Below are 8,707 nucleotides of genomic sequence, written 5' to 3'. Positions count from 1 at the left end.
ATTTTGCCCTGCTTACGGCAAGCGAAGACACTGGTGACATGGGATTAGAGGAAATTATTCTACATTACAATTTAATAGTCAAAATTTACCAAATGTTCACATTACATAACAGTTTTTTTCTATTGCTTTATCCCCTACAGTAGAAACAATACTGAAAAGCCTTTACAAAATGTGCGTGCATTGTTATGTTAAATTGTATTTTCCTTTAATACACCTTTGTAAATATAATATTTTAAAAAGTACATTTAAAAATAATGAGATAATAAAATATTTTTCTTATGTAACTTTCCTCACATGCAGGAGAACATGGTAAGAAGCGGAACTGTCTTTGAATAAGCAGGTTTTGTGAGGAGAAACCTATTCATAATTTAATTAAAATTATACTGCTTTAACTAGAATAAGATAGACTAAAATAGCTGTGATTGTACTGTATGTACTATTTCGTGCAACATGTGCCATGACAACAAATGTAATGATACCAAACAGTGCCTTCATCTTATTTAAATAACAGAAAAACAAACTCGTCTGAGTTTTACCACAGAAATCATTTAAATACATGAACAAATAGATAATAACCAATACATCCATCCATCAATCCATTATCTGAACCTGCTTATCCTGAACAGGGTCGCAGGGGGGCTGGAGCCTATCCCAGCATACATTGGGCGACAGGCAGGAATACACCCTGGACAGGTCGCCAGTCCATCGGAGGGCACACACACCATTCACTCACACACTCATACCTACGGGCAATTTAGACTCTCCAATCAGCCTAACCTGCATGTCTTTGGACTGTGGGAGGAAACCAGAGTACCCGGAGGAAACCCACACAGACACGGGGCAAACATGCAAACTCCGCACAGAGAGGCCCCGGCCGACAGGGATTCAAACCCTCCTTGCTGTCAGGTGGCAGTGCTACCCACTGCATCATCCGTGCCACCATAACAAATACATATAGATTTATTTTTAATGTAGTTTGTTTTTGTTACATTCCTAAACCCTTCATTTTTAGTTGTGTGACCCTCACATCACACAGAGCAGGAGTGTGAATAGCAGTGAGGTGCAGTACTCTACTCTACCAGACAATTCTAGGTATCAAAAATGTCTCTTTCCATGGGGTGTGTTTATGTGTATTAATATATGCTGAAACATTCGTATTCATGTTTACATGGGTTTACTTACAATAGGTTACTATAATAATCAAAATTACATCCTGGCATTTTCACAATATATGTATTTGTTTTGGATCCAGTCTTCACTAACAGTGTTTATTTTGTGGAGATGGCTTAGTGTGCATGACATAGCTAAGCTTCCCATCATAAGAACATTTTCATGCATTCAACATCAAATAGACTCAACCAGACTACTTGAGAGAAAACATAGATGTATTTTACTTGTTATGACACATATTCCATTAGCATTTCCCAAATTATCTAAGAGTTTAGTGCAGTTAGTGCTCATGTATGTAATATATGGAACATAAAATATAGAACAATAATTATGCTTTATTCCCAGTTATATCACATGAACCTATAATGTTATAGAGTATAATAAACTCTATATAAGACCTTATGTGCTCTGGAGTCTTTTGGGTGCATATCCTTTGAAGCCCAGTAGAGGGCAGTCTTTAATAACATATCAGTTTAGGATCATTCCAACACAGTTAATATTTATTTTTGTAAGTTTTTGTAAGTATGTTACTGACATTAATACTATTTCTGAAACAAGTATAACATTTCATGACAGTATGTGCTGTTGCTATACTAAACCCAAAACCTCAATAAATTGGATTTTAGTTTCATAATTTTTGTTTAGAATTTAGTTATATGCTAAATTCCACTGTTAATCACACATATAAAATATACACCCCCCCCCCCCCAAAAAAAAAAGGTTCCTGAAAGAAAATTAGGAAAATATAATGCTTGAAATTGAGATATTCAGCGCTTTTTTGTATTATAGTGTATATTTTGTGTACACTGTATGTATGTGCTCTGACATAAATTTTAATAAAAATGGTACAAGCCTCTTCTTTAATTTAAATCTTCAACCATGTGTGTGCGGTAAATAGGTTGTGTGATATTGACACTTTTATAGGACAAAGTAGGTGGAAATTGCTCTCTAGGGGGACAAAGAAGAAAGGGTTAAGGGTAAAAAGCATGCATTTAAACATAAATAAAAATAATTTTTATAACCATTTTGGATTTTACATCCATCCATATTTAATTTATTTTCATGTAAATCTATTAAACTCCAGCTGTAGTAATAGAGAATTGCAGGATGCATTCTCGATGGCAGAGAACTCATTTCTGACAACGAAGAGGAGAAAAAATTTAAAATTCACTGACCATTGCAGTGTATAGATAACCTTACTGCATGACCAGCAGTAGAAAATAAAAACTTAATTCTACAACCGTCTTGCTTAAAATCATATACTATCAAACGTATACTATCAAGCTACCAGCAGGTGGCGATATCAATCAATGAAAAGGTTCCACATGAAAGAGAATCAGCATACCGATGTCATAGGGGATTAATATAACACCTAATGCCTTTCTCCAATAGGAACATTGTCATTAGTATGTGATATTCAACATAAAATATGGTGTTCATTTAGCTTAGTAGACAGAAGATTACTGATTATACTATCCCATTAACACCGTGAAGAAATTACTTGAAGTAATATGACTGGCTGAAATAGAAATATTAAATTTATGGTGTAACTGAGACTTTTCATGTCATTGCTTACACTGGGGATATACAGCATTGGGTTAGAGATAACACATTGCCCCTCAACAAGCTATACTCCGATAGAGCTATACTCCCTAGCGTGGGAGGCCATAAACATACGTATTACAAATTCATTAGATTTAGTATTAGAATTTCATTAGATAGAAAACCAGAGATATATCACTCAAATTGCACTTCCCTGAAAATTCTGTTATTAATTACTCCCAAGGCAGCAAGGATGGTGCAGTGGTTAGCACTGCTGCCTCACAGCAATGAGGTCCTGGGTTCGAATCCCCGTTGGCCGGGGCCTCTCTGTGCGGAGTTTGCATGTTCTCCCCGTGTTTGCGTGGGTTTCTTCTGGGTACTCCTGTTTCCTCCCGCAGTCCAAAGACATGCAGGTTAGGCTGATTGGAGAGTCTAAATTGCCCATAGGTATGAGTGTGTGAGTGAATGGTGTGTGTGCCCTGCGATGGACTGGCGACCTGTCCAGGGTGTATTCCTGCCTTTCGCCCAATGTATGCTGGGATAGGCTCCAGCCCCCCTGCGACCCTGTTCAGGATAAGCGGGTTAGGATAATGAATGAATGAATGAATGAATTTTTCCCAAAGTCTTCATTGGTTGACTTGAAAATAAGGAACTGAACTGCCAGGTCAAATGGAAGCAGATGTGTTTTTGCTAAGTCAGTGGTGCATCGACACTGCAATGAAGTAACGATTACAATGAGCTCAGCAGCGTGTAAAATCACTGACCACACTGTTTAACATGATTCCTTGCTTACAGCATTGAGCTTAGACAGTTTAAAACTGTATGGCTGTTATCACTGTCCTTTGTCGGGTGCTTTATTGCCCTTGCATGTTTTCTACATTGTCCGTCCAGCTAATAATTCACTGCAATCATAACATTTTCAAAGTGACCTTTCACCAATTTACACTCGTCACTTTTGTGTTAAACATCTTCACTACACAACTCACTGCAAAGCACAAACGTCATACATTTAAAAGATCTGTCATGTTCCTGTCTTCTGTCTGATAGTTTATCATTGTTTATTATCATTATTCTTGTAATTTATTATTTTTCATATTCATGTCTGGTGTTCTGTTTATATTCATTAGTCTTTGCACTCGTCTTCCCCTGTGATGTCTGAGTCTGAATGGTTACTAGCCCAGTCACTCCCCTGTCTGCATGCCCCACTATTCGGGTGTTTACGGTAGTTCCGGGGTTCAACCTTCCTTCCAATCTTGCATTCCTTACTTCCTGCTTTCTCTCCATTTCATGTTTGTACATAGCACTAATATACTAATCCCAACTCACATAGAATTTGTACAGTACTAATAATACTAACACACTATTATGTTTCTCAAACTAACAAACTAACATTAACTAGTTTTGGGTATTTGTAATTTAAATAATTTAACTTACAAACGCATCTCTAGTTTCAATTCTGTTCTGTAACTCTGCCTCCCAATTCTATCACTGATTACTTACTTAGTTTAAGCGAAGTATTCGCACCTGTCTCTCCGTATCTCTGCATCCCCTGATTCTGTGCAATTGTCTACTCCCTAGTTCGGAGCCGTTTGTATTACGTGTGTCTTTGTGAATCCAGTCCGCGTTTTCGTTTCCCCCTCGTTATTGTGCTATTACACATTCATGAGTCTCACCTGATGTTTATTATTATTTGTTAGACTGCCCTCACTCCCATGCCCCGCCTAGTTTGTTTCATTCCCCTGTGTATTTATACCTGTCCTTTTCAGTTCAACCTTGCTAGTTCATCTTGTCCTGTTTCTTGAGTCCCGAGCCCTATTGCTTCCCCCTGTTCTAGCCCCCTTATTTCCGAGCCTTGTTTGATTTTTGGACTCTGCTTTTGTACTTTTGCCTGTTTGTGATTACACTTTGTCTGTCCCTTCATCTGCCAGTAAACCTGCCATTTTCCACACCCCTGTGTCTGCTTCTGGTTCCTCTGTCCTCCCTGCTGTGACAAGATGGTTATGATGCAGGATTGTCCTGGTGGTCATAATGATGCATAGTGAAGTAAAAATGGAGGTGATGATGATGGCTGTAAAAACAGTGTGTCTGTCTGCTTAAATAAAATCTCTCTCTCTGTGTCTCTCTCTCTCTCTCTCTCTCTCTCTCTCTCTCTCTCTCTCTTCTGTCTGTCTGTCTGACTGTTACTTTTGAGGTGATGCTCTTGATACTCTGAGTAAATACAGAACACAGGTTATCTCAGTTACCACAGCTCATACATGGGGTGAGTTGATGATTCATTTGGAGTCCAGAGAGTTCCTCTCAAAGGTTCACATTTACTATCAGCAGTGACTCATACCTGACCTCACATTCCACTCATAGATGGACCTACGTGTGTCTTTGTGAATACAGTCCGCGTTTTCGTTTCCCCCTCGTTATTGTGCTATTACACATTCATGAGTCTCACCTGATGTTTATTATTATTTGTTAGACTGCCCTCACTCCCATGCCCCGCCTAGTTTGTTTCATTCCCCTGTGTATTTATACCTGTCCTTTTCAGTTCAACCTTGCTAGTTCATCTTGTCCTGTTTCTTGAGTCCCGAGCCCTATTGCTTCCCCCTGTTCTAGCCCCCTTATTTCCGAGCCTTGTTTGATTTTTGGACTCTGCTTTTGTACTTTTGCCTGTTTGTGATTACGCTTTGTCTGTCCCTTCATCTGCCAGTAAACCTGCCATTTTCCACACCCCTGTGTCTGCTTCTGGTTCCTCTGTCCTCCCTGCTGTGACAAGATGGTTATGATGCAGGATTGTCCTGGTGGTCATAATGATGCATAGTGAAGTAAAAATGGAGGTGATGATGATGGCTGTAAAAACAGTGTGTCTGTCTGCTTAAATAAAATCTCTCTCTCTGTGTCTCTCTCTCTCTCTCTCTCTCTCTCTCTCTCTCTCTTTCTGTCTGTCTGTCTGACTGTTACTTTTGAGGTGATGCTCTTGATACTCTGAGTAAATACAGAACACAGGTTATCTCAGTTACCACAGCTCATACATGGGGTGAGTTGATGATTCATTTGGAGTTCCAAAGGTTCACATTTACTATCAGCAGTGACTCATACCTGACCTCACATTCCACTCATAGATGGACCTACTCTTGCATAGTCAATCAGCAATTCATTCATATGAAAACTTTAATGTATGATTCCACTATCCCCTCCATTTAGCTTTCGTAGGCTAAGACCTCTGCTTCGTCCTCCAGGGCCCTCTTAAATAGAGCTGACCCTCCTCTTCGTCCATTTGGCAGTGCACTTTTGGTCCTGCCATGGGTCCTTAATATACCGTCTTGGACATATAGCAGCACAACAATTTTATACTAATTGTGCTTTTCAGAATACTTGTAATGATTTGCTTACACGATTAATGTCAACAAATCAAGCAGTAGAAGTATTGTAGCAATGCAACGCACACATTTGCACGACATAATGTATCACTCTGAATGCGCATTGCCTAGGCTGAATGAAGCTGCAGACGGATGAAGACGGTGCAACAGGCGTAAATATTGAACACAACCGCAGACATAGCTACAACCAACTTAACAGTTGAGACCAACTTTTTTTTAACATCCAGCTGGTGCAAGCTGCCCCAGGACTCTGTGGGTGCAGTGATGGCAGGCTTTGTAAGAGCAGCAGCAGGTGATGAGCAGGCTATTGGCTCTGTATTGGTGGATGCTATAGCAACCACAGTTGGCTGTGTATGGGTAGCAGAGGATGTTTCATTATTCCATGCATCTGCTGACCAGTTTTTTAAAAGGGCTGATCACGCTGTGATCCAGGGGCTGGAGCTTGTGTGAGCAGTGTGGAGACAGAGCCGGAACGCTTCCTCCTGCATCCACCCCATTAGCTGCACCAATAGACCCTGTGGGACCATCACAGATGAAGTGGGTAGGATTTTCTGGGGGGAAATGAAAAGTGGGGGAATACTATTCCACTAAGCATTGACAGCCACCGCCACTGTCACCAGCCTGCTCCTCTCACCTGAGGAGAGTGCTCCGACCTGTTTGGCTGCCTTGGTGGGAACAATCTTCTCTGGGGTTTGGACCGGTGTTACCTCGGTTTCATCATCATTGAATGTCTATCAAGGACATTTGCCAAATTGGTGAAGAAATTGGACACATTGGTCTAGTTAAAACTAGTGGCTCTTGACAGGCTGGTTGGCTCTGAGCAGCGGATGGACAATTTTGGCTTAAGGAAAGATGTGAACCAATCTGGTCCTGCCATTTCATTGTTGACACAGTGGAATGCCAGTTTTCAGACCAGGGAAAAATGAATTTAATTGAATTATCTTTAAATTAAATTATTTAATGTATTTAAAAATTGCTTTTAATATCTATTTATAGTACACTGATATCACTGTAAATTATATTTATTTTAACATCAAAAGGCATAAAACATTTTCATGAAATTAAATTACATTTTAAAATGACATAATAAAAATATTTATCTATATATCCAGTTATTCACTTTTATAATCATGCAGTTTATAAAAGAGCAAGACTTGGCAGTGATATTTAATGAATTGATATTGAACCCGTATGGCTATGGGCTACAATTAATTTTTAAGCAGTACTGCACCTCTCTTGGGCTCAGGCCATAGTACATGGCAGATGTTGCACTGAGGTAGTTCCCGAGCTCCCTTTACTGATCAGCATTGAAAACTTGCCTGTGATGAGTATAGCCTACAGTGGGAACCTGGTATCTGCCAGCGGACTGTAATTTATTTTTTCCCTTATGTATCTGCGGAATGTGCTATGGCAGGTCCCAAAGCTCCTGACCACTCCCCTCATTGATCGGCCCCTGTCCCCTTCCCTAGCTGCCATGACTAAGACCTCCCCTGCCATGACTAGGCACACCCCTGTCTGTTGTTCTCCTTCGGTGCCTCATTCTGTTGAATAAAGGTATATATGAATCAGAGTAAGATTTATTGGCATATCTCCATACATACAAAACTTTTTTTTTTTTACTTGGTACATTGCTCCCATACACAAACATCAAACCATAATAAATAAAAGCATACCATAGAAATAAATGAGAAGAAGTGTATAAGTAGTTGATATGAATCACTGGACAGAATAAGTGCATGGAACACATACCATTACATGACAAGCTATTGTCGCGATATCGCTTACTATTACCTGGGCATGCTAGAACACAGTACTTCTCGTTAGTTGTACTTCCGCATATTTCACAGTTCCTACTTGGTAGTACTGTGTGTCAAAACTGTCGTATAACTCGTGTGTCAAAGTTGTATTACTCACAAGACAATGATTTAAACGACATAGGCCTATGTTTGGAATCTGTGCCGTATATACATCATGAATGAATCAAAAAATACTTCTGTGAGAAAACGTAATTTACACACCGGCAAAATACACTTTTATTAATATCTTTTTTAATTAATAAAACCGACCGCCACTGACACAGGAGAATTGAGCAGGCAATTTAGTATCTAAACGTCCTTGTGCGCTTTCTATCGTCTTTATGTTCTGCCCCGAATACGATTACAAGAGATCCTATCAGTAACCAGAGCCCCATTCATTTATTTACTGCGTCCTTCCGCGTAAATGCCCCGTCTGCTGGGATTGTGAGGTACAGCCTCCCGTAACAATGGCATCAATTACCATTCAACTAGATCGCGCTTTAATATAATTCATGCGTGCAAACCTGGACGTTACACAAGCATGCATGTCAATTATTAACTGAAATACAACCTTATGGCGTTAAGTAATGAGCCCACTAAACAATGTTCCTTAGTTACTTCGCCAGTTGGTAGACATAGGGAAACTATAATTAAACGAATAATATGATACCTTACATTCTAAATAGCACACTGCAGCAATTGTATCAGGACTTTATAACTCACGGGTAAAACGGAATTACTCACCACTGTTTCTACCCTAGTGAGCTAAATATTAGGGAACAGCAACAGTCAGTTACATTTTAGGCATGAAAAATTAGCCTCTGGGTGATC

This window comes from Conger conger, chromosome 11 (genome assembly GCF_963514075.1).
Source record: "Conger conger chromosome 11, fConCon1.1, whole genome shotgun sequence".
NCBI classification, from domain to species: domain Eukaryota; kingdom Metazoa; phylum Chordata; class Actinopteri; order Anguilliformes; family Congridae; genus Conger; species Conger conger.
This window is presented reverse-complemented; position numbering follows the sequence as displayed.